At 41.3% G+C, this 27,424-nt stretch overlaps 2 long non-coding RNA genes across 2 annotated transcripts; both read left to right on the top strand.

Moving 5' to 3' along the window:
- The first annotated feature begins 2 nt into the window (after positions 1-2).
- On the top strand, positions 3-9,452 carry LOC131401624 (uncharacterized). The gene is made up of 4 exons (XR_009217807.1): positions 3-30; positions 7,459-7,515; positions 8,142-8,307; positions 9,426-9,452. It is a non-coding gene; the product is annotated as an uncharacterized LOC131401624 (long non-coding RNA).
- LOC131401620 (uncharacterized) lies at positions 9,453-27,424 on the top strand. The gene is made up of 3 exons (XR_009217802.1): positions 9,453-9,491; positions 24,132-24,236; positions 27,329-27,424. It is a non-coding gene; the product is annotated as an uncharacterized LOC131401620 (long non-coding RNA).

Raw genomic sequence — 27,424 nt, 5'->3', positions numbered from 1 at the left:
CCAGTCAAAAACGTGGACCAGAGGACAGGGGTTAGTAATTTTTATTTTTTTTAATAAGTTTCAAGATGTACAAATTATTCATTTAAGGAAATAGTCATGTTCTTAACAATGGTTAACATATTTGAAAAAAGATTAAATAATAGTGAGGTTTTATGGTTGGTTTTAACTTTCTGCTCTCAGGCCTTTTGCATAGTGTTTTATGTAGGAATCTCAACTCCTTACATAAAGTTGATTCAGGTTTTGGAGCTAACCTAATTAAGCATATCTACCACAGCATTTTCCAAGGAACTTAGAAGCCTCTTGTAGCATCCTGGTTTTCTTTCTCCACTCCATCCAGACCCGGGAAACAGAGCCGTCTTCTGTGGCTGATGTGTGGGCTGGTGGGCGAGAAGGTCCAAGGGAGTGGAGCCTTGTTGTGCCGGGTCCAGCCTAGGCTAAGGAGTTTGTGTTTAATTGAGTAGATTTTGAAAAGCCGGTAGAGCTTTTCGAGCGGGGCTATAATAAGATTTCTGCTGCGCCTTGGGGAGTTCTGTCTGCTTGGATTAGGACTGAGACGGAGAGGAGCGAGCCCTGCTGTGGGTCAGACAAGACAGCAAGGGGCCTGACTCAGGAGCTGGCACAGAGGGGAGTGTGAACTGCTGAAGAGACAAGGGAACCGATGGAGCAGATTCCCAAGGAAAGCAGGATGGGCTCCAACCCAGGAGCCCAGATTTAGAGCATTCCCATCGTAGTCCTTGTCATTCCCTGGAAAAGCCATATATTCAGAGAGATGGCCTTTCCTTTCCTAAATTTAATGTCTTGTGAACGTGTCTAGTTTCATGTATGTTTTCTCATCCTTATATGTAATATAGGGTTTTCTGGCTTTGATCCTTTTTATTTTTATCATGCACAAAGTTCGAGGATTCTGCATGTGCCCCTCCCGGAGGCGCGGCTTGCCATCTCTGCACTGAAGTGACACACCTGTGTGGCTGTGCGGTCCAGAGCCTCGGCCATCACCCCTCAAGCCTCTCAGAGCACCTTCAGTCCTTCTCAAGCCCCCCTTTCTTTGCCCCTTTGATTAAAAGAGAGTAGAAGTGCTTTTTTAAGCATTTCAAACATACAAACAGAGAGTGATAAAATGAACCCAGGAATCCCATGCCTACCAGCCCAGACTCACATGTGTCGTTACCATTGCACCCTATTTATTTCAGACCTGCTCCTCATCTTCCTTCTCCTCATCTTCCTACCCCTCCTCCTTTTCCCCCTCCCTCTTGGCTTTTCTCTCTCCCCCTTTCACGCACCTTCCCTCCCTTCTTCTGCTCTTTCTCTCCTCTTCTTCTCCCCTCCTTTTCTCCTTCTCCTCCTCTCCCTCCTCTAACCTCCTTCCTCCCCAATTTCTTTCTCCTGAAATAAATTATTATGGAGATACAGCCCCTGTGCGCTTCTCCTCAAGCCCCTGCCCCTTTTCAGAGGTAATCTTGTGCTATCCTTCCCACACATATTTTCATTTCACTGCACTTCCTGTGACTCAATAAATAACCTATAGTTTTGTTTTGTTTGAGGTATGATACCAGTTATGTGAATGTTCTTTGAGAAAGAACCATGTTCTTGAGGAAAAACAGAACCTGTGTTTTTTAGATCTGTTCCACACCTATTGATAAATGTAGATCTTTTTTTTTTTTCTTTCTTTCTTTTTTTAAGTCAGGAAGATTAGCCCTGAGCTAACATCTGTTGCCAATCCTCCTCTTTTTACTGAGGAAGATTGGCCCTGGGCTAACATCCGTGCCCATCTTCCTCTACTTTATATGTAGGATGCCTGCCACAGGATGGCTTGATGCACCTGCCATGCATATGTCCACGCCTGGGATCCCAACTTGTGAACCCTGGGCCGCTGAAGCGGAGCAGGGGAACTTAACCACTCTGCCACTGGGCTGGCCCAATAAATGTAGATCCTAAGAAGGATTTGTTTTCCGGTTTTGTTGTCCATTTTCTCTAGTACCATTTTGTAACAACATTGTATTCCATTCTTGTTCACTCGAGTAGGTCACATCTCAGCCGTGTCAAGGCTGAAATAAGCAGTGGTCCACTGCCCTTTCCTATCTAGTCATCTTCTTTTAAAAAGGTGTTGTTTATATTAGAAAACATATTCCCAGTTCCAGACAACCAATCCACTCATAATTTTTCAAATAATAACTCCATTATTTTTTTTTTAAAGGATCTCTCAGTGTTGCTTGGTTTTTTGTTTTTTTTTTTTAATTTTATTTATTTATTTTTTCCCCCAAAGCCCCAGTAGATAGTTGTGTCATAGTTGCACATCCTTCTAGTTGCTGTATGTGGGACGCGGCCTCAACATGGCCGGAGAAGCCGTGCGTCGGTGCGCGCCCGGGATCTGAACCCGGGCCGCCAGCAGCGGAGTGCGCGCACCCAACCGCCAAGCCACGGGGCCGGCCCAATAACTCCATTATTAATGAGAAGGGGCTGCCCAATTAATAACTTATGAATCAAGTGCTATTCTGCCTCCCCTCGTAGGTTTTTTGTTCCCTTTTAAATCATCCTGATCTCATCTTAGTGACAATCATAAAAATTACCAATAAATTAATCACAAAATCTGTCCTTAAAAATCGAAGTAAGCAGGCAGTTTCTGAAACGGTTAGGTTGTGACTGAAGAAATGCACAGCCGTAAAGAACAATGTTACCAAAATGACGTGGGCAGGGCAAGCCTTGCGAACTTTAGAACAAAATGCTTTTGTGAGTTCTAGGACTGCTTTGATTTACATGTCATGCTTTTACTATTAGCAAAATCAAGTATCTTTGGTTGTTTCCCTGTATTGAAACAATATACACCTTTAGTAAATAGCATGAGTTACATATTTCTCTGTAGATAAAAATCTTAAAAATAAGAGATTTTCAAAATTTAAGAAAGTTCTACTAAAAATTACTTGGCTAAGAGTCTAATGCAGCTCAGAAATATTTACTTTGATCTCTTGGGTAAATGGCTAATTAAACAGTCACGTGTAAATGATGTTTACCTGTGGGTCCCCTTGCTGTCAGCTAGAGTCAGTCCTGTCTCTTGAGTAAATACATCATTAAAGCCGCTGAAACTCAGATTATGTCCCCTTGAGACCAGATAAGATCCACAGCACCCCCATACCCTATTAGGCAATTACATAATTGAGCTGCAGGCTTTTAAATCAGAAAAATTTATAATTACTTTATGTGGAAAAAAAAATGAGTTGGGTGCTTCATTAAAACACAAAGTGCCTTAATACTCCTTCTCTCCTAAGTAATGTCTGTTTCCACCGAGGAGAACTTCTCCAGGGAAAGCAGAGTGGCTTACTGGTGGCACTCATAGAGTGCCCCCACCACACATACCAGAAAGACACATGACTAGTCACAGAAATCCCTTCATCTCTCCCTAAGGATCGACTGTTCTCTTGGTCTTCTCTCTTGAATACTCATTTGCTGGCTCATATGAATACTTTCCCCTTTCTTTTAATTGCTGCACAGATAAAATCCCCTTCCTATAACTTAGACATACCTTAGGTGATGATGCTTGCATTTCTCTTTAAACATTGAAAAATTACTTCTGGTGTGCAAGAGGAAGGTTCTTGAGGAAAAAGTCAGTTAAATCTGTGTATTAGGGGAAATTGTCATCTGCTGTCTACATCCGTGGTTTTTAATTCTCCTGCTTTTCTGTCTCTGCATTAACAGCACTGATTTACATACAGAAGGAAATGTAATTTTATTAAATGCTTTCACATTCGCTTTCTGTTTGTATTTGTACCATCCATCGCAGAAATCAGATTCCTTTGGAGCTAGCATGTGTTTTTCTTAAAAAACTAGCAGGAAAAAAAGAAAACCAAACTTGGAATATTAAGGTAAACAAAAAGGAGAAAATAAAATTGCCCGTTGACGTTGTGGTGTATGGTTTTTAATATTTAATATATTGGCAAACATGGGTTGTACTGTTTGTGTCCATAGCTTCTTTTTTTCCCACTTGTCACAAGTGAACTTCCTTTCATACCATCACATGTTCTTCTACATCATTTCCAACAGCTGTGCAGAGACCCCTGTGTGGCTATTCCACTGTCCCTTTAACCAGCCTCTTGTTCAACATTTAAGTTGTTTTTAATTTTTCCTGTAGTAAAAAAATTTCAAAGAACATCTGAGCAATTCAGTTTGTACAAATATCCATGCTATTTCCTTAGAATGAATTCCTAGATGTAGAGTTGTTAGGTCGAAGGGAATGCGTGTCTTTCAGCCTTTTGCTCTGCACTGCCAGATCTCACTCTGGAGGGGTCATCAAAGTCACAAGGAATGGAGGAAAATATATATATATATAATCTGAGCTCTTTATGAAACTGGGTGCTATCAACCTTTTTTTTTTTGAGCACCAAATTGAGAAGTGCAAATGACATCCAATTTTTTTGTTCATTTGACCTTTATATTTACCATTGAGGTCAAACTTTTCCCCTACCTATTTGTGAGCCCTTTGTGGTTCTTCTTTTATAATTTGCCAGTTCGTGTCCTTTGCTCATTTTTCTATTAGGTTAGTAATGTTTTTCTTGTTGACTTGTAAGAATTGTTTTTATATAAATTCGTACAATTTGTTGCAATATTTTGAGCAGTTTGATTTTTGCCTTTCATTTTTCTTAATGATATTTTGGACACAAAGTCTTTTCCGTTATTATCTTCATCTGTCTATTTATGCATTTGAATATCACAGTTAAGTTTCTGGATATAAATTAAGAGGCAGCCTAGATGACTCTTGGGGTTCTAGACCTAGCAGGAACCGTAACTGACCTTTGAGAAAAATTCTGGTAGAATTGAGCCAGTAATTCTAAGTGTCCTGCTAAGTGTAAATCATAGGACGATTTGCCTTTCTAAGATGTCAAATATGACCATCAGTCATTCTACAAATAGTGTGTGCCTTGGCATTGAATTTCTAAGCCTTTTCTCCTGGCTCCTGGGAAGGCAGAAAAGTGAGGAACTAGTTTGTTCTATTGACTTAGGCTCCAGACTGCTGAGAACAGTGAGACAGTCCCCAGTCTCCCTCCTGGGCTCCAAATGTATGAAATCAAAGAGAGCCTTTATTAGCTAACAGATAAGTTGAGACCCAAGCATAGTCTATTCATAAGCACCATCAGGAGGCCCATGGTAAAAGTGTTGTCTGGTGGCATTTTTCAGATAGAGAGCTCCAATTTGCAGAGCCCATTCAGTCCCAGCATGAGCTGTGTAAAGCAGCTTGTTCCCTCTTCTCTGGGCTTTTGTTTCTTTGTAGGTATGGGTTAGTGTTGTCAGTTTCAGACTGCAAGCTCCTTCAAATTGGGGACTTCCTTAGAAATATGCCTGGCTAAAGCATCTGCAAACAGTACATCCTGAGAATGTATTACAGATGTTTTTCCTGACTCTGCAGAAGTTGTTTTTGACTAGAAACCTCTAACCATTCCTTGTCTGAGATTGACTTTTGTTTCTGTCCCTGCTTATCATTATTACCTGCTTATTAGGGATTTATATTGTGGGTTCCCTTATGAATGACCCATTGGGCAGATCTGCTGCTCTCTTTCTTGGCTCTGTGGTCCAGTAAAGTGAAGCCAACCATTCTCATGTAATTTGACCATCCATCAAAATCCTTATAAAATAAAAGACTCATCTTTGAGAAATTATCTCTAGGATTATCTTAAAAGATGAGTCCTTTTATAAACATCTCTATCAAAAAAGTAAGAGAAATCCTAGAGATAAGAGTATTGAGTAGTGAAGATAAATGGGATAAAATATATGAAATAAGTGAAAACCTGCAGTATGCCCACTACTTTATTTACCTCACCATGGTAAAAAAAAAAAAAAAGAGGGCAGAGTGTAGAACTAGTAGCAGTGGTGGTATTCTTATCAAGTATACAAGGACTTATTAGAAAGACATTTGCAGGATTATTATAGCATTTTATTCTGTGTTCTTTTGAAACCCAGTTGGAACCCAGCTAAAGCAAAAGAGGGTCTTAATATGAAAGAGGTGCACAAAACAGTGAGATAAATTGTGTGTCATCATTGAGGGCCCAGTTACAAGTAATCTGAGTCATTGACAATCCAAAACAGTTTCCATTATCTGCAAATTCTACAGTAAAAAGTGTAGAAAGTCCTTTAACAATTTTATTCTTAAAATATGTGTTAAAACAGTGGCTCTTACGAAGTCATGCCAAGAAATTATTAGTTACAGCTATTGCATAAGGTAATACGACGAAGAAATACATATTTGAGGCTCTCTCAGAATGTTTGAATTATTTTAGGAAAAGAAAATTATAACTTTCACTTCAGAATTTGGGTCAGTTCTTTTTGTTCATATTCTAAAATGCTTTTCATAGATCCAGGATGATTGGGCACACAGAATAGGAGCTTATCTCTCTGTGGAAGCAGACAGACTAGAGCAGGAGAGGTGGAGGTCTGGAAATGAGACAGGCCACAGTGGTCCAGCTTGCGCACTGACAGTTGAGAGATGGCAGGTCAAGGAGGTGACACTATTCTTCACACCTGTCTTCCTGGACAGATTCTGGAAGCAGGTGCAGTACAGTGGTCCATGTAGGCAGCTGGGATTGAGGCATTATGGCAGCCAGTGATGGGAACCAGCCCTGGCCTGAGCTTCGAGGGCAGGACTCTACACCTGAACCCCAGTATGCAGAAACAGGGATACAATGCAGGTCATCCCAACAGAGAATTGTCACAACTCGAGTAAAATTCAGGGACTACTTTATGTAAATAGAGGAAGAGCTCCTGGTTACTAGAACTGGACCACAGACAGGTGCTGGCTACAAGGCTAACTTGACACCAAGTCCTTCGGCCGAGGAGACTAGAATTCCTTAAATCCCCTAAAATCAGCTGCTCCGGCCCCTAGGATAGGCCGTGGATCCAGGTGGCCAGCTGGTCCAGGGGAGGGCAGAGGGCAGGAGCCTTGCAGGGATATCAAGGCCGATGGCAGTGGCCTTGTATGTTCAAAGCCAAACTTACAAGGCAAGATCTTCCATATTCTGCCTCTGTGATTCTTCCTGTCAGGGCATCTTCATGAGAAGAGATGATTATCTTCCCCCTTGTTCACTAGAGAATTCTGTTGTTACCCCTTCGCTCTCAAACTAAAGATGACCTATGAGGCTTTGTCCAGTTTTGCTCTTCATATTAACTTGTAGAGTCTCGTGTCCATTCTACAGGTTGAGTTGGACATTTCCTTGTATTTACTACTGTTGCCAGAGACCAGGGAAAGGTCAGCACCACCACCGAGATTTCCTCTCCCAGCAGCCTGGGCAAATCACCACTTCCAAGTAGGAAATGAGAGAGAAACACACTCTGGCAGCGGGACAATGTCATCATTGGTTGTTTAACTCTTGTTACCAGTATAGTTTTATTTCTTGGGGGAAGAGTGTTGACCTAGAAATTAAGAGACATGGGTATTTACCTGTCCTGTTAATTTTTACTTTTTCTCTGCCTCTCAAGTTGGCTGTGATAAAATCTGTGCCCACCTCCCTGCCCAGGACACATGAGGCGATATGGGTAAGACAATTTGGTGCCCTTTGAAAACAGATAGGCAGTGTGGCTAGTAAGTTTCCTGAGCTCCCCAGCAGACTTAGCAGCAAAGTGCAGAGTGTGTTTATCCTTGATTGACAATTATGCTTTAAAATAAGGGCAATTCTCTTTTTGCTTAGTGTCTCCTTCTCAGCCACCAAGTTTTTCTACAGTCTTCTCATTTGAGGGAAGTTCAGGGGTCATTTCTGGAAGGATGGGGATACTGCAAGGTCACATTTTTCCACATCTCTTTCTCAATCCAAACCAACAGCATTCATGCAATGAGAGAGTCGATCTTGGATAAACCAGCCCAGGTTCACAAGAGTGGTCACATTTCACATACGTACTTCACAAGCAGAACACTTCAGCATGACATAAGATTCAGGCCACAAAAAAATGTATTATTACAAGTGTAAGTTGTTGTAAAGAATTAAATTATGCTGCAAAATAATCAGATGTTATTTTATCTTGAAGACATTTTAATTTCAATTAAATGTCAGGAAGCAAATTAAATCCAAAGTAAAGCTTAACCTAAAATTATGTCTGAAGGCTGGGTCTTTGAGACCAACGGGAATGTGGCTAGAGTTTATTTTTATTTCTTTTAAACACTGTAGGCAGCAGCGTTATTGAAAAAAGCCCCTACAGAAGAGTGTGACGACAGTTCGGCCGTTCACAGTAATGAATCATCTTGCAGCTTGCCATCTATTCTGAATGACAGTAGTGGAATAAAGGAAGCGAAACCCACTCTATGGCTCAACAGTGTTCTTACAAGGGAACAAGGTAACTGTTGTTAAAGGGTCTGTCCACAGCAAAAACGCATTCAGAGTCAACGCAAACACCCTTTCTCAAGGTGTACCTATAAAAAAGCAGACTCAAGAACACTTCTAATTTTAATATGTATAATATGTTATTTGTTTTATACCACCTTCCAATAAATATATGTTTTCATTCAGTCTAACAGGAATAGGAAACCTAATTGTAGATCTGCTGTCCTGCTGAATTTCCAATAAAATAAGTTTTTATAAATTGAAATCTTAACAGGACTAAGCACTTGGCAGTAGATAATTATTATCATCCCACAAAGATGAAGATGATTCTATGAAAATGAGTCCATCAAGTACTTCACATAGAGTACTGTGAAGTTTTTGATATCACTTAATAGAATTTACTCATAATTGGTAAACATTCTTTTTAATTATAATAGAACCTTTTATAAGTTTAAACAGATGATTAAGAATCAGAGTTTATGCCCCCCAAAACTTAATAACCAATTTTTAGTATCCAGAAATTGTGATTATTATTTTTTTTTAAAGATTTTATTTATTTATTTTTCCCCCCAAAGCCCCAGTAGATAGTTGTCTGTCATAGCTGCACATCCTTCTAGTTGCTGTATGTGGGACGCGGCCTCAGCATGGCTGGAGAAGCGGTACGTCGGTGCGCGCCCAGAATCCGAACCCGGGCCGCCAGCAGCGGAGCGCGCGCACTTAACCGCTAAGCCACGGGGCCGGCCCGAAAATTGTGATTATTTTAACGTTATTGTTAAGACATGCCAATAAACCGCTATAATGTATTCCCAAGAGAGCTATGAGTTGCTCAGGATATATTCAGAAGCTGATACACATGCACAGGATTTGAGGCTCGCTTGTTTTAAGCCCCAGTCAAATTTGATGTCAGGCTAAATCATTTTGCATGAAAGCAACATAGAGATACCTTAGTTTTAGAATAGGTTTCTTTTTAGGAACAGTACTATTTCAGACAAGAAATAAACTAAGCAAAGAAAGGAGGTGGGGAAGCAGTGAAAATAAAAGGAATGGCAGTTAAGAAAAAAAAAAAGCAAAGGCCTATTCCGTCAATATAACCTTGAAATACACTTTTATTATCTTGTGTTTGATTTTTAGACGTTTCAAGTGGCTGCGGAGACGAGGGCAAGGAAGAGAGCATGGCAGCAAAGATTCCAATCACAGGTAAAGTTATGGTTGCCTAAGAGTTTCAAACACAGGATTCAACCTTGTTTTATAATCAGAACATTCTAGGTTAGTGGTGTGTGGACTCTGCTAAGAGCAAGTATATTCAACTACTACGTGCTGGAGGGGACGATTAATTGTAAGAGCATGATGTGTGCGCTTACATTAGCAGAAACTGAGGTGGAAAATAAGCATGCCTATTGAATTCTTCATGATCATGTTACACAGTTACACGTGTGAGCACCCCATCACATAGCCTTTCAGCACCTGCGTCTGTGTGACAACGTCAGTCTCCGTGGGGAACACCAGTCATTGTGTGGCCAACTACAGCTGTTTCTGATTTTACTCTTTTCTTTCCTGTGATAATTGAATGTGTCTCATTAAAATAAGAGCAGGAAAAAAAAAAAATGCCAGACAAGAAGCTTGCTTGTGCCTCAGTTACAAAGCCCATGTGATAATTTAAAAATTTTAGCAGTAACGTTTCATCAAGACCTATTAAGATTTCTGCACATGTATTACGCTTGTTTAGCTGGAATCTGAATATCATTACATTTTTAGTTTTAGAATATCAACAGCAGCAATGAGTATTCTGAACAGAGTTCTATTTGTCATACGTCTAAATTTACTAGGATCTTATTTTGTAAAGTGGTACACTACTTCATTATAAATTCAAAGGTCTGACTTTAAATATTTATACAAGTAACCACACCACTGCACTGCGGTACTGAGGCATGCATCTGCATATGTGGTCGTTTTGTTGTTTATAAGCGGAAAAGAATAGCTTTCTTTTATGACAATACAATTCATAGCCTGATGATTAATTTTTTAAACTCATGTTTCTGTGATGAACTCTGGTTTTGAAAAAAGAGTTTATAATAGAGCAATTATTGTATATATTCTGCATCAGATAATATTTCATTCCGAAATACAGAGGTTTTCTTTTCTTTTAAACATTTTCCCAGTGATATGTTTATTGCATTTTTATTCTTCATTTTGAGAAAACTCTGGTAGCGTTCCCTCTTTATTTTTTTGTTAGTAGAAGTGTAGATGATCCCAAATTGCAGATAATCAAGAAGTCATTTGGAGACTTTTCTCTTGCATTTATCTTTGAATGCAGAAGTATCTAATGATCTCTGAATTTATTTCAGTTAAAATTATAAAGACTTATTGGAGAGAAACCAGGAAGTGATCTCGTTGCCCATTCTTGCTTCTCTTTTCAGTATTCTTTCCAGTCATTCCCTGCTGTGAGCAGATGACTGTCCTCAAAATTAGTGCAAACGTTATTTTCTCATAGACTTTCTTTATAAGAGAAGAGATAGTTAAGTACTGGAGTTTCAAATCTTTCTTTTTTTCTTGTAGAAAGAGGTGTGATGTGCCTAGAAATAATAAGGGCTATTTACCATTAAGATTTTTAAAGAAATTTTAATTCCAACAACCTACCATCAGTCAATTAATAGTTGGCAGTTTTAAAAAAATGCTTTGTGGGGCCAGCCCGGTGGCGTAGTGGTTAAGTTTGCACGCTCTGCTTTGGCGGCCCGGGGTTCATGGGTTCAGATCCTGGGCGCGGACCTACACCCTGCTCATCAAGCCATGTTATGGAGGCATCCTACATACAAAATAGAGGAAGATTGAGAAAGATGTTAGCTCAGAGACAATCTTCCTCAAACAAAAAGAGGAAGATTGGCAACAGATGTTAGCTCAGGGCCAATCTTCCTCACCAAAAAAAAAAAAAAAAAGAAATAAAGAAAAAAATCCTTTGTGCCTGTTGCATGCCAAAGTTTTAGACATATAAAATAACTTGGGAGATATAAAAATAAACTTTCAAAGCCATTTACTTTGAGCATTTCCATTCTGTCCTCGCCACCATACTCTCTTTCTTCTTTGCTCCCCACCCGCTGGACTTCCCATGAAATTAATGTTTGAGGGCCTCATGTGCCTTGACTCTTTAATGCTGTTGTCATGTCTGTGATTGAAACTACTTTGCTCTCTAAGTTCTTTTTTCCCCAGTTTTTTAAATTGAGATATAATTGACATATAACATTGTAATAGTTTAATCTCTAAGTTCTTGACCATTATCTCTTTATTAAATCTTTGTGTCTTTGGCATAATTATTGGAGATTTGGCCTTGGTAGAGTAAAGCAGGTATATAGTTTGATTTAAGATAGAGTCTGGGGCCAGCCCAGTGGCGCAAGTGGTTAAGTACGCGCGCTCCACTGTGGCAGCCCAGGGTTCTCAGGCTCAGATACCGGGAGTGTACCGACGCACTGCTTGTCAAGCCATGCTGTGGCAGCATCCCATATAAAGTAGAGGAAGATGGGCATGGATGTTAGCTCAGGGCCAATCTTCCTCAGCAAAAAAAAGAGGAGGATTGGCATGGGATGTTAGCTCAGGGCTGAGCTTCCTCACAAAGAAAAAAAAAAAAGATAGACTCTGCCTCCCCCTTTATAATAGTTTTATTGAGACTTTCCTGTTTTATGGGCTGCATTCCTTCTAGAATATTCCAAAGAAAAGGAATATTCCAGAGGCTGTTCTCAGGGTTGAGGGGATGTTGCAATTGAGCCTGGGCTTTGGCATCAGCCGTCAGTGTCAGCATTTTACTCCCTGCTCTATTTCTCCACCTCCCTGAGCCTCTGTACTGGGAAAGCAGACATACCACCTGGCAAGATGGTCTTAAAGTTTACATGAGATCGTGTGTGTGCAAGTGCCAGGCGTGCACTACACACTCAATACATGTAAGCTGCGATTTATAATAATAATATTCATGTGAATGTTAGTAGTAGTATTGATCTTCTGCACTGGCCCCACAGTCCCCAGTTTTTCAAACCAATGCCATCTAGTTAAAAGGAATCTCACAAAGCAAACTCAAAGAGGAAAAGAAGCAGGGGGCTGGGGGTACAGTGCCACAGAAAGCATAATCCTGAGACGAGTCTTGGAAAGGCATCTGAACACCACCTCCTGAATTGCGGTAGCCACTTGGGACCAAGACTCGCCCAAGCCCTGTGCTGCCATAATTCCTCCTAGACAGTGCTTCCCAGTGGTACCGCTAAATTAGTTTCTGCAAGAAATTTCCACTTAAGAACTCAATTGATGATTTGAATCCAGAAGGATATTTACCCCATCAAAAAGGAATCTTGAGGAGAGTTGCATGATATTTTTGGAACTTCTAATTAGTCCCGTGGAGAAACCCTTAGAGAAGAATCACAACAACGTGGTGCAGTGGCTCCTGGGGCTCTCACTGGTCAAGGCCCAGCATCTCTGCCTGTGAGTGCCTGTGTGCCATAACTCTTACAGGCTCACAGGTGAGGGCGTTGCAGGGCACACGGTTCCCAGGCGACAGTCCTCCCCTGCTGTGCCACCTCACCGTGTGGATGGGCGGATGCAGCGTTTCCCCAAGCGTGTTCTGTGCAGGCTCCACCCCGAAAATGCTTCAGGGAATACACATTCTCTGACCAAATCCCGCATAATCGCGCTCTCCCTCTGCAACATGCACAGTGCAGGGAGCACGTTGAAAACTTTTAGACTTTCAGTAAATGACCCATTTAAAGGTGTGAACTTAAAGTTTCAAATAATTATCTTCTATTTGAAAATGGAATCCTTCCTATGAACAGCCAACAGAATTAATATTCTGTGGAACATGTTTTGGGAAATATACACAGATATACACAGAATGTTTTTTAAAACCTTGAGTCTAATGAGGGCACCAGTATTCTTAATACCCTAAAATTATCGTCAACGTTTTCCCATGAGTCCTTTTTGTGGGAATCTCCCTTGTGGATGAGATTGCTTTATAATGAAGCTTTGGCTACTTTAGTGTAACTAAACCCAGTTGATGTTATGATTGAAAGTTACTTGTTAAAGCTGCTTCCTGAATTGACGAATTGACGACCAGCATGTTCCAGTAGTGAGTTTGGACAGTCCAGAAGTGCTCTTCTTTAGTGTGGGTCCTTCTGCGTGACTATTTGCTTTACAGCCGTCTCAGAGGAGATGTAGTAGAGAAAGACACCGAAGTGAACCCAGGCAGGCACCAGGAGTTTGGGCAGAATGGAGGGGAAGCTCTGAATGATGAGGGCCCTGGGGAAGTTTAACCTGAGAAGGGTACAAAAGCTATCTTTAAATATTTGCGAGGCCTCCACGTACAAGACAGAACGTTGATCAAGCGTAATTTTAGAGTCTCTCAGGGGGCTCTGTGTGTGAGTGGTGCAGGGAAGGAATTCACAGCTCAGTAATGGAAGAACTTTCTAGCTCTTCTTTGAGGCAAAACCAAGCTGAGTGTCTTCCAGGTATAAGATTCTGTGCTGGGTGCTTGAACCATGGCAGGAACCTACTCTCTAGAGGGACACTGTGGAAGGAATTCTTGTTTCTGGAACTGACGTTCCTTCTAATGCTAAGAGACTGTGATTCTCATTCCATATGAAAGAAGTCAAATGTGCCAATATTCTCATTTCTTTATTTCCCTTTCTTATTTGCTTATCACTTCCAAACATAGGTCTCCTTGGCAGAGGGGCTCATCCTTAAAGAGTTTGCTGTCACTCTGAAGGCATCTGCTTTGTTAATCATTTGCAGAGTGTTGGTTTCATAAGTTGAGCTCCTGCAATCTGTGCTAAGATTTACATAGAAACCCTCCCGTACACAGACCCACACACACAACCAGAATAAATATTCCCACAGCCTGTATGATCTGTTGTTGTTAACACAATCTACCCCTTTCATTAGTCTGGTTGTTCACAGTGAAGAATTAAGGTAGAAATCAAAGAATAATTTTGATATCTATGAATGTGTGGTTTTCTCCCTATAATAGATAGTATATCATTTGCATGTATATTACACCTTTACTTTGGCTAAGTCCTGGGAATAAGACTGGGTCCTTGCCCCTCCTAAGTCTTCATCATCTCTGATCCTCACAACAGTCCTGTGGGGTAAACATTAGGGACCCATTCTACAGTCAGTCCAACAGAAACTTAGGAAGGTTGAGTCCTGCTCAAGGCCATATAGCTAGTGTGTTGGATCTTGAATCGAACTCAAACTTCAAGATTTAATCCCTGAACTCCTTCTGTTCCACCAGCCTGCTGCTTTCGTTTTACAAGAGAGGCGACTGCATCAAGGTGTCTGGATTAATTAAACATCAGTGTATATCATCACAAAAGATGAGCTCCACAAGGATGCTTTGCGAGTGATGATGAGCGAAGCTATACCTTTCCTTTCTCTCGTGTTAGGCCTAGAGAGGTGGGCACTTGCAAGGATTTCCGAGTATGGATTTTGCCAGGAGGTGTGTGTGCCCTTTATACAGCGGGGCGAGCCTGAGTACACGTGCAGGACTAGAATACTCAGGTCAGTGCTTCCCTGGAACACTTAGACCAGGATTAAAGCCATGCTTATCTAGATTATGAGGGAAAATCTCATCTGAACTACTTATACCCCCAAGTGAAATTTCCCACGTTGGCAATTTTATTTGTATTCATACTGAATTTACCTCTGAGAGTGAAGTGAGTTTTAGTTTTAGCAAGTGACACAGGTTATGCTAAATGTCATAGAAACCCGTCACCTGACACGGTATCTGGCACACAACACAGTGGGCACTCAGTTTGTCAAACGAATGAATAAAAACGAGTTGGAATCCAAAGATTAAGGAGTTTCCTTAAATGCTTGTTGATTCAGGCCAGAACGCTGTCTCTTTCACTCAGTCACTCTACCAATACTTTCCCCACCCCACGTGCCCATCCTGGCAAAACTCATCTCCTTAAGCTCCGTGTGAAAAGGGCTCTCAGCTTTTATCTGAAGAGGATTAAGCCTCTAAGAATGTCCATTCAGCCTCTCATTCTTTTGACTCCTATTCTCTCGGTCAAGCTGTGTTGAAAGTGGTTGCCTGACAGTGCCGTTTCTCACTGATATTCTTTGGCAAGCTGAAATATTCAATGTCATACTAAGGTATGTCCATTTAGAAGCTGTGAGGGAGGTCAGCCACTTGGGGTTCTGGGCAGTGCTTCTCAAAACGTTATTGCTTGAGTTTTACATCAAATTGGAAAAGGCTGGGAACATACAATAGCCAGGTTGTCATTGGTGACTGGATTTACCCTGGGAGAGAAGACTGTGGTGACAACGTTGGACGCCAGAGTACAGTGGCGTAACACTCCACTAAGGAGACTTTACTAAGAATGTGTCTCACCTGTCCTGTCCCAGAAATGCACGAGGATCAGGAAAGACGTGTTACCTGCCAAGCCTGGGAGCCCCAACTCGTGCAAAACCAGGGGAACCATCTCATGCTGCTGGATTGTCCATTGCAGTCCCTGTGGCCCTGTCTCTGTGGTAGATGTCAGGCTGCTGGGGCTTCCCCTTTGCTGCTACAGCAAAGCGTCTTCACTCATGACATTGCAGGGCGGTGGTGTTTGTTTAACATGGTCAGTAAAGAATGAAAGGCACCTTTCTGAAGAGTGTTTTTGATTGGTTGCTCCTGCATTCAAGGAAATTAATTCATAAATGCCTAGAGAAATTCTCCTTGGTCGTTGACAGTAGAATCCTGGGTGGATACCTATGCCCCAGCCACACCCTTGACCAGTTACATCAGAACCTCTAGGGGTGGGGCTCAGGCATCAGTCTTTTATAACACCCCCAGGTGACTCCCCAGGTTTGAGAACCATGGAGCAGGGGGTCTCAAAGCTGAAAGAGCCTTTGTAGGTCATGTTGTGAAACACCTTCATTTTATGCAAGAGACTCAAGTGGGGAGAGAAGAGGTTGGGCTTCAGATATTTTAATAAAATCGAGGATCATGAAGTGTATTATTTTCCTAGGGCTATTGTAACAAAGTACCACAAACTTAAAACAACAGAAATGTATTCTCTCCCAGTTCTGGATGCCAGAAGTCTAAACCAAAGGCCAGCAGTGCCGTGCTCCTGAAGGCTCTAGGGGAGAAGGCTTCCTTGCCTGTTGCAGCTTCTGGTGGCTCTCAGTTTGTGACAGCTTGACTTCAGTCTCTGCCTCCATCAGCACATCACCTTCTTTTCTGTCTCTGTGTCCACTCTTCCTGTCAGGATGCCTGTCATTGGATTTAGGGCCCACCACAAATCTAGGATGATTTCATCTTGAGATCCTTAACTAATTACATCTGCAAAGAACCTATTTCCAAATAAGGTCACATTCTGAGGTTCTGGGTGGACATGAATTTTAGGGGAGACATCATTCAACCCACTGTAGGGGGTGAAGAGAGATTTCTTCATATTTTACATTTCTAACATCTAGTTCATCTTATACATTGATTATTCCTGACCCTACTATAATGCTAATGATAATATTATTGTCTTTATTTCTGATTCTTCTCATTATATAAATCATTGAATGCAAATTGCTAAAAATATTGTTTTTAAAAATATTTAATTATGCCAATAAAATATAGCTTCCTGATCAAGATTACTCAATCTTTGAAAAGTTCAAGATTGCATGACTTGGAGAGTTAAAAATTCCCCTCCCATGGCTGAACAATGTTAAGTGGCAGGCACTATGGTTATAAATTTACATATGAAGTAATACCAGCGGAACTGTTCAGTTCAGTTTTGGAACATTCGTTAAAGTTCAGTTACAAGCCTGACATTTATTTTCAAGTGTAATTGTTGAATTACTCCGTAGAAATTAAGAATGTGATGTAAATTTTTTTTTTTTAACTGAGGAAGATTCACCCTGAGCTAACATCTGTTGCCAATCTTCCTCTTGTTTTTGCTTGAGGAAGGCTAGCCCTAGGCTAACATCTGTGCCAGTCTTCCTCTATTTTGTATGTGGGTCGCCGCCACAGCATGGCTGACAAGTTGTATAGGTTGGTACCCAGGATCCGAGCCTGCGAACCCAGGCTGCCGAAGCGGAGCATGCCGAACTTAACCACTATGCCATAGGGCTGGCCCCTAAATATTTATTTTCTGAAGCAGCTTCAGGCAACTCATGTGAAGTAGGAGTTTCTCTTCTCTGTACATCAGCAGTCTCTGAGAGCACAGAGAAACCTTGGCAATAGATTTACAGGCCCACAACACTGGGGGAGTGGAGTTTATTGCAGAAAGTCTGGACATGAAAAGTGATTCTCGTCATGGATCCAACCTATGTATTTCAGGTTCACATTGACTTATGGCCTTTGAAAAAAATCCTAAATATAGATGAGTTTTCTGTATTTTCAGAATTGTGAAGGCACCCATATCCTAATATTTTCTTGTTTTCATTTGAGCAGATTACTAGACAAATGACTTCTGGATTTTCAGTGATAATATTTATCTTTAGAATTAATTTTAGAAATATATGTCACAATTTTTATTTTATTTTACAAAAATGACTATGTTTGCTGCATCAGCAACACATCTAGTAACAGTGTGGAAAAAAATTTGCATGGGTGTAGAAATATGTGAAAAGTAACAGCACTGGGAAACTCAGTGGACAGAAAATACTTTTCAAATTTAATTTTTAAATTTCTACATACTTCCTATAGGAATAGTAATTCCCCTTCCTTACTCAAAGATGCCCAGTTCTTTGTTGGTTCAAGGTTGTTTTTCTATTTGTAGTGATGGTATTGTTTGCATCTCCCTTTGTTACTCCTTTTCCGGGCCCAACTTTTCTTTCTTTCATTAGGGATTTCTGCGCAAGCCAGAGGCAGATTCTCTGCCTGGAGACACCCCTAGAGGCTGGTGAACCCTGCCTCTCTCTGGTTCTTGTAATGAGTTGTTAAAAGCACTTTTTCATCAAATATTTTCTTTTTCTTTTTCTTTCTAGATTTAGAAGTATTTTAGCAGGTGTACATTTGCATATAAAAGAGAATAAAAGATAAGAAGTTGAGGCTTTTTCTTTCTTCCCTCCTCAACATCATCTCTCTCCTATCTCCCTTTATTCAGCATGTTTTCGCTTTCCTTCTCTGGCTGTTTCCATTTTCTAGACACGAAATGCATATCCAAAAAAAAAAAAAAACAATCTCAGTGATTCTTCACCACTTTGTAGGAAGATAGATGATTGGGTTTGGCTGGCTTATGTAACAAAGTAGGGAAAAACATATTTATCTCTTTGTGTCATCAGTCTGGAATTAATAGCCAAGGATGGATTTTAACCCCCTGGACTCCTTTATTTTATGTTTTAAATTGCAATATTTTCTACTTTTTAAATTAAATCTTGACACAGATTTGAGTGTATAATAGATGCTTGACTGAGAGATCCAGAACTGAAAGCTTGAGCATGCAGATATATTTGTTTCTGTGTGTACCAGAACATTCTAATTGACAATAATTGTATTCTTTAGAAATATTTGTTTTATCTAATTATACGCACTTCTCAATAATTTTCTGAGAGTTTGACATGACTAATGAGCGGAAACGTTTCTCTGGAGTTCTCAGTCACAGGCTGGAAAGTAAAGCCTTAAGGGGCTACCTAGTCCTCGAATTTGCAGACTTAGGGTTTACTTGCAGTTGAGAAGACTCAAGTCTTTTCTCCTTGGAACTGGAGGAACTCGGCCCCCACTTGTCTATAGCAGGCTGATTTGAACTCTAGACTTGTTACTTTTGCTCTTTTGTTCGTTCATTCATTTCGTAACTATAAATCTGCAGGGCAATACAGTGCAGCTTTGAACTGCTTGATTCTTCACTATCCTTCTTCCTTCTAGGAGAGCCTGGGCCTGAGTTACCAGAAACTTCATGCCCGTAGCTTTGCCTACTTGACTTATGAAGTTGGCGTCCTGGCCAAGACCTCTAGGCTTTTCCAGGAGGAGGTCTGAATTGTTCGAGTGCCCCTAGCAAGACGTAGACTCTTGCCTCCAAAGAGTCTGAAGCCTGGTCTATTTGATACAAGCAGCTACTTAAAAACCTCCACACAGCTCTTGCAGCCTGCCTTGATAGTGTGTTCCCGGGTCTCTCAGCTCTGTCAACTACGGAAGCTTTTGCTAACATCTAGCTTATATCCCTTGGCTGAAGTTTTTCTCCGAGTGTTCTTGTGCCACTTTTAGGGAACACAGAAAAAATTGCTCACCACCATCTAGTTTCGAGGTTTCCAATGTGTTCTGTTTGGCCTGTGCAGTGTTGCATTTTTTTTTTTTAAGAAAGGCAGGAGTCTGGCAAGACTAGGCCCACTTTCCCACCTGGCAGCAGTTGGCTGTAGCCGGAGAACAGCTGTCCCCCCTGGCCAGGCATGTGCTCTCCAGCTGGCCAGACTCACTTCTCTGTGCTACCTGCTTGGCCCCAGAGCATCTGCATTTATAATCCTGCCCTGTCCAATCTATGCAATTTCTGTTCTTAAACCCTCTTCCCTTGTTTCTACGCAGGCTATGTAGCCTTTATCCTCTCATTGTTATTTTTTAACCAAACCTTAATTTTGTTTTTCCTTTTTGGGTTGTTTCCCAGTCCTTCAAATGTTTTGTGCAGCTCTTCTGACTAAAACAGGGGTGACTGAGGGTGTGATACATGCCATGGGAGAATGACCACAGCTCTGAGCATCTGCTGCCCGACACAGACCTCCTGTTAGACAGCAGCACCTGCCGCCTGCTCCAACCCCTCTGGCTGGTTTGGTGTCTTGGTCCTGCCTCAGTTAGTGTTTCTTCCTCCAAGTGAATACACTTAATCCTTTCACCTTTTAAACTTCACTTTGCCCTTAAACCACACGAGGAAGCATGCATCGGGGATGGGAGCAGGCCATGTGCCCAGCAGTCCTCAGCTTGATTTTGCCAACCCTCTATTACTTAGGTCAGGGCGGCTATGTCCCAGATAAAAATTGTCCGGGTGAGCTTCACTGACTTTCCGCTTAGAGAAGGGCTACAGAAGGTTTAAAGATCAAATACCAGTAAGGAGCTATGGCTGGGAAGCGGGGTGGGCTCTGGGAGAACGAGACTGGAGAGACAAGCTACATCCCTCCAAAACTGTGTACGGTTGAAAGCAGACTCAGGGCAGCCTTGAAGGGAAAGGCCAGTTACAGAGTCCAAGTCCTTCAAGAAGCAAGGGAAGGGTAGATCCTACAATTCCTCACCCACAAGAAAAGAAACTTTGTAACTATGTATGGTGACTGATGTTAACTAACTGTGGTGATCATTTCACAATATGTACAAATATTGGATCATTATGTTGCATACCTGAAACTAATATAATGCTGTATGTTGATTATACTTCAATTAAAAAAAAAGAATAAGAGGAAGGAAGAGAAGGAAACCAGAATGGAAAGTGTGTGGAACATGGAAATGGCCTTTCTTTTCCAGAGTGGTAAAATAAAATGGTCCCTTGCTGCTAATGTGAATTCACTTCACATTCCTCCTTTGCTAGACTCAGACCAGTGATAATATCCGTACTGTCCTATATTTGGACAGAATACTTAATCCTCCCAAATGTGAAATTAACTCACAACTACTAGCTTTATATTTTTCACGAAAATCTTCTCCTAAAAATAAAAGGCACGTGTTTTCTGAGGAGCAGGAGAGCCAGCTCACTGGAGTCAGATGATTTACCTCACAACAATAGATGAGAGGAAAGCCTAACTCCAGCTTCCAGCTGCCAGGAGCCTTTGTTTACCAAGAAGCTACTCTTTTTTTCTTTTCCTATTCTTTTTTTTTTTTAACTTTTATCTTTGCTCTCTTTTCCTTGACCAAGTCAGTATAATTGAGTGCAGAAATAGCATATGGTCATTATGATCTGGACTTGTATCCTAAAAGCTGAAAAACTTTTTGGTTGATCTTTATAGAATAAAAACAAAACAGAACATTTTTACCTCTTTTACAGTGATTCCTTACCTTTTTAGAATTCTTTGATTTTATTGATACTTCTCCTCTCCCAAAAGTACCTTACCACAAATCTGAAGTAATATAGGTAGTAGGACTGACAGGAGAGTGTTATGATGCTGTCCTAGGACAGTGGGACTAATCTACAGCAAGAAACACTTTCTGTCCTAGGCCAGTACCCAACACATATACACAAGTTATGCAAAACAGTACTTTCCCCTTCTGCATGCATGACATCTGGTGTTTTCTTTATTAAATTTGTCAAAATACTAGTTCAGGTTTGCCCAACTAATATCACAATCCAGCAATGTTAAAAAGTGTTGCCTTAGGATTTATTATTTTCAGAGTTGAGTCCCTGATCTGTACATATTTTAACTATATAGCATTTAATATTTCAAAATATGATGCTCATTTTAAGTACTTATTTTTATCTTGATTGATTCTCAGTAGGGCAAGATAAGTTACATTTGTATTCGTCAGTGTGACGGTAGTTTTAATCCAGTAATAAGGGGCTCATGGTTAAGTTCTTAAATTGAACCAGCAAAAGCAGGAAAGCAGTGATTGCCAGCCTCCGGTGCTGACAGCAGGAGTCCTTTTGTTTGTGGCCATGTTGGAGATGTGGACGTGGATGCTGTTTTGTTATGTCTGTGCTAAAACTCTATTTCTCCAGCCTCTCTTTCATCCAGGCATCCTTGAGCCTTGAGGTAATGGGAAAGTTGTGTCTCTCAGGTTCTTTACGTTATCATTATTTATTGTTTTTCCCAACAGTCTTCCCCACTTTAACTTACAGCAGACACTGTTAACAGTCCTGCAGGGTAAGGGTGTCCTGTGGGTGCCCAGGCTGCTGCTGACCCCTCTGGGGCACCTGGCTTTGCTCCCTGCAGATGCTCTTCTCTGTCCCTACGATGAGCCTGGTTAGATTTTCTCAGCGGTGGGTCCCCCAGCTCATCCTGCTGCCGCCTCCCCTTCCTGACCTTCCCGCCCCTCACTCAGCCCAGAGACCCCACACTCGAATGTGCAAGCCTGAGGGCCAGGGCAGCGCGTGCTGCAGAGGACCAGCTGCCCAACCAAGGCAGTCAGTTATGTGTCTTCTGATTCATTCCTGTAGCCGCTTCTGCAAGGCCTGGACTGGAGAGAAACCATTTTACTGTGAGTTGAACCTATCCACAGACCCACTCAAAATAATGACTAGAATTTGGCCACCTCAAATACATTCATACAACTTGACTTCGAGTCTTGAAACCTGGGTTCAACTAAATTGTTTTTCGTTTGTTTGTTTTCAGAGTTTCTAAAAAGGGACAGTTCAAAAAACTAATTTGCATGCATTTGAAAAGTGTTAACATCGTAGGAGGAATTCAAGAAACTTGTTTCTAGGTAGTAGAAAATTCAGTATTTCTGTGTATTTTTTTCACACCTAAAGCAGTTAATAACAATTTAGCAATATCATATATCCAATCAGTGTTCAGTCAGGAGCCAAGCAGATATCTTTTCAGTTGATGTTTTTTGATGAGTAGCCAAACTGTGCCATTGCACTGCATTTGGCTCATATGTCTCTTAAGTAGCGTCACCATATAATTTATTGTCTAAATTAGGAAACTTTTGATTAACAAAAGACAACTCTATTAATTATTATGCTGGGACAACAGGCAGAAACCTGAATTGTCATGGACAAATTCTACTTTTTATTTTAATTGTGGTAAAAAATACATAACTTTAAATTTACCATCTTAACTGTTCTTAAGTGTGCAGCTCAGTAGTGTTAAGTATATTCACATTGTTGTGCAACAGATCTCTAGAACTTTTTCATCTTGCAATACTGAAACACTATACCCACTAAACACTAATACTCCCTCCCCCTTCTTCCCAGCCCTTAATAACCACCTTTCCACTTTCTGTTTCTATGATTTTGACCACTTTTGTTACTTCATATGAGTGGAATCATACAGTACTTGGCCTCTTGTGACTGGCTTATTTCGCTTAGTATAAGGTCCTCAGGGTTCATCTACACTGTAGTATGTGACAGGATTTCCTTCTTTTTAAAGGCTGCATAATATTCCATTGTATGTACATGCCACATTTTCTTTATCCATTCAACTATTGATGGACATTTGGGTTGCTTCCACCTCTTGGCCATTGTGGAAAATGCTGTGATGAACAAGGGTGTGCCAATAACTCTTTGAGATCCTGTTTTTAGTTCTTTTGGATATATACCCAGAGTGGATTGCTGGATCATATAGTAATTCTATTTTTAATTTGTTGAGGAAGCTCCATACTGTTTTCCCTAATAGCTACACCCACCAGCAGTGCACAAGAGTTCCGATTTGTCCACATCCTCCACAACGCTGATTTTCTGTTCTTTTGATAGTGGCCATCCTGATGGGTGTGAGGTGATATCTCATTGTGGTTTTGATTTACGTTTCCCTGGTGATTAGTGATTTTGAGCATCTTTTCATGTGCTTATTGACCATTTGTATATGGAGAAATGTCTATTCAAGCACTTTGCCCATTTTTAATCGGGTTATTTGATTTTTGTTATTGTTGTCGAGTGGTAGAAGTTCCTTATATATTCTGGATATTAACCCGTTTTCAAATATATGATTTCAGTTATTTTCTCCCATTGTGTAGGTTGCCTTTTCACTCTGTTGATTGTTTCCTTTGACATGCAAAAGTTAAGTTTGAGATAGTCCTGTGTGTCTATTTTTAATTTTGTTGACTGTGCTTTTGGTGTCATATCCAAGAAATCGTTGCCAAAACCAATGTCCTGAAGCTTTTCTCCTATGTTTTCTTCTGGGAATTTAATAGTTTTCAGTCTTATGTTTAAGTCTTTAACCCTTTTTGAGTTGATTTTGTGTATGGTATAAGGTAAGGGTCCAACTTCATTCTTTTGCATGTGGATATCCAGTTATCTGTGCCTTTTTTTAAATCTGTAGAAACAAAAGCCTACCAGTTGCTGAAGTGGTCTACCCTTCAGGATAATACAAATCAAACTGAAGACAGGTTCCAAAAGGCAGATGCTTCTGCATCACAACTGTCAGGTAAGTGAGCAGATTCAGCACTCACAGCCAGTGTCTAGGTGACCCAAGGCAGCAGCTAGTGCTGTGCTCAGGGAAGGGTGGTCATTCTTTGAAAGTTTCTGGAGTTTGCTTTGTAATAAGCTATCACTGGATCAGAATCAGCCAGTACTTTTTCAGTCCTTAACAAACAAGAATTTGGAAGAGTCTTCCCTCCTGGATATGTGCCAGCCCTGGCATGGCGATGGTCCTTACAGGCCCTTGGATTATACCTGGCATGTCATGATAGTAACTTGTCGCTAAGTACCACAGGAGACGCCCCAAATTCTTTCTTTTCCCACATCTTCCAGTTTCTTAATCATCAATGGGGAACATCATCCTGGGCTATTTTCCCTCACCAGAATGTTGGAAAACTTTGGGTTTTTTAAATGAAAAGACTGTAAATCCCAGTAAAGCTAAATTTTAAGCTTAAGTGTAGTTCCTTCAATCTAGGATTTTTGTTTTAATTGTAATTTTCTTTGTTTTCGTATACTTTATTGCATTTTTATTATTTTCATTGGTTTTTATTTTATTACACCTTTTTTTTAGTATGTCACTTCAGCTCCCTTTGTGCAAGTAAATGGATTCATACAGAAGGAAGTACACCTTAGTCACTTCCTTATCCTTACATAAACCACCATTCCATAATTTCACCCATCAGAATGAACAGTGATCTCTTAACATCACATAATTCCCAGGCCATATCCAGATTTCCCAATTGTCTCAAAGATGTCTATATCAGACAGGCATTTTTTCGAGGGACATATGGTGCATTAGACTTAGCTGTCTGTCTTCAGAGAGCTATTTCCTAGATAATATTAGTGTTAGAATTGGTTGCTGCAAAATTCTGTTATTTTGGTTGTTTTGAGGATTCAGTGAGCCACTGCAGGCGAAATGCCCAGCACAGGGCCTGTTAGAGAGCAGCCCTCGGCGACTGCTGGCCGCGGTGGTGCTGGGTGTTATGTGAACTCCGCGAATGTGAGACATTGTAGTTGGCTGAGGTATGAAGCAGGGCCTCTGCCCCGATGGAGGGCTTCATCACTTTGGAAAGATGTAGCACTCGTGAGCCCTTAACCGTTTGCTTTTCACCACTTTCTTCACATTTGAGTCACAGAATTAGAATCCAGAGAGATTTAGAAAGTATTTATCCAACCCCCTCATTTCACAAAAGGAGGCGACAAGAGAGTAGCACCTCCCTCGGAGCCTTACAGCCAGTTAGCAGACACACGTGGTTGGAAAGTGACTCCACACATCTATGTTTGGTAAGTTTATTTTATATGGATAGTTAATTGGACAAGTTCAAAGGATGAGTAAATTTGACATAAGTTGTAGTCCCTTGGATGTATATCAAAAATGTTGGGGGCCGGCCTCATGGCTTAGCGGTTAAGTGCACGTGCTCCGCTACTGGCGGCCCGGTTCGCATCCCGGGCACACACCGACGCACCGCTTCTGCAGCCATGCTGAGGCCGCGTCCCACATACAGCAACTAGAAGGATGCGCAACTATGACATACAACTATCTACTGGGGCTTTGGGGGAAAAAAGGAAGGAGGATTGGCAATAGATGTTAGCTCAGAGCCGGTTTTCCTCAGCAAAAAGAGGAGGATTAGCATGGATGTTAGCTCAGGGCTCATCTTCCTCACACACACAAAAAAATGTTGGTACTATTAATATACTAATGATTAATGTATTTGTTTATTAATTTATTCATAAGCGATACTTTATAGGTTGTATAATCAAGCACCCCTAGATTCAGTTCCCTCACTCCACACTCAAATTTACACTATGTGCTTTGCAAGATTCCACATTTTCCTGCGTTGGGATCATAGAAGTCCTTCTGGTGGTGTCAGCCGTCTCTGAGGTCAGATACGGCCTCTGGCGTTTAGTTTACGTGTGCTCACACAATACTTTTCACTCTCACTCTCACTCTCTCGCTCTCACTCTGATCCTGGGGACTTCTCTGAGCTCCAAAGAGAAGCAGGAGGCAGGCTGGCAGGGTGGAGGGAAATGGAAGCCACGTACCCCGTGGTTAGCGTACCCCGCTACTGCTGTTACAGGTAGTGGTGAGGATGGGCACCCTGAACTCAGGAGCCACCCCAAATCTGACTATTGAAGAAGCAGTGCATGTTTCAGTTACTTTCTGCATCAGATGTGTTAGGTCTCTGCCTCTGGACCTGTCACTAAGGAAAGCCACTGCAACCTTGCGCCTTCTTTTCCATGTCTGAAAAGGCCTTATGCTGGTAAGCACATGGAAACCCTCTTCAGGCTGAGCACGGACACATTGTTAAGAGAATGGCTTGGCTGCAGAGGTTACATGCAGGCAAGCAGGTTACAGGATAGAAACTCAGCAAATGCCTTTTGCAGAGACACCCATGCACTCTCTATCCGTGATCTCAGGTGACTGCCAGTTAAGAATCAGAATTGAAGCAGAAACATCCAAGGCTGAAGTCACCCAGGGGGCAGAGGTCAAGGATTGCCCTGCACGCTGATAGCATCATGGGAACAGTCTGGTTCCCCTGGCTCCAGGAAAGAGGTGGATTGTGTATCTTCCCCATCAACTTTTTCAGGCTGGTTAAAGAGTGGCCTTGATGGTTTTCAATGGAGATTCAGTCTCTCCTGGGAGATGGAAAAACAGAGGATTTGGCAGAGGGCTTAAGGGTGGGTGGGGTGGGTAACTGTCATCCAGCGGTGTCAGTTATTTCTGAGACCTGGTTCCCAGCACCCATTATTTTGATGATCCCTTGCTGCCCATGTGTTATAACAAGGTGAATTATCCAGTGCATGGTGCTGTAGTAGAGACCCGTGTGCTCACATGTGCATCGTGGTCATTTGGAATAGAGCTCTTCGAATGATTTTATTTTTTATTTTTTGTGGCTTCTAAGTATCACCGGAAAACGCTCCACTTCCTTTCAGAGTTCTATCAACATGTTCCTTGCCTCAGAAGCTCCCTGCCTTCTGTGGCTTGAGCAGCATCTTCCCCTGTTGACATTTGTTTCACCAAAGTTATTGTGAGCCCTCTTCTTCACTCGTTGCTGCGTGGTGGCTGACACTCCCTCTCCATGTTTGTGCTTCTCACAGGTTTGAATATTGGCAGCGGTACATTCAAGACAAAGACAACTAACAAAATCGCTTCGGAAGCTAGTTTTTCATCTAGTGAAGGAAGTCGTTTGTCAA

This window comes from Diceros bicornis, assembly GCF_020826845.1.
Source record: "Diceros bicornis minor isolate mBicDic1 chromosome 12 unlocalized genomic scaffold, mDicBic1.mat.cur SUPER_12_unloc_1, whole genome shotgun sequence".
NCBI classification, from domain to species: domain Eukaryota; kingdom Metazoa; phylum Chordata; class Mammalia; order Perissodactyla; family Rhinocerotidae; genus Diceros; species Diceros bicornis.
This window is presented reverse-complemented; position numbering and strand designations above follow the sequence as displayed.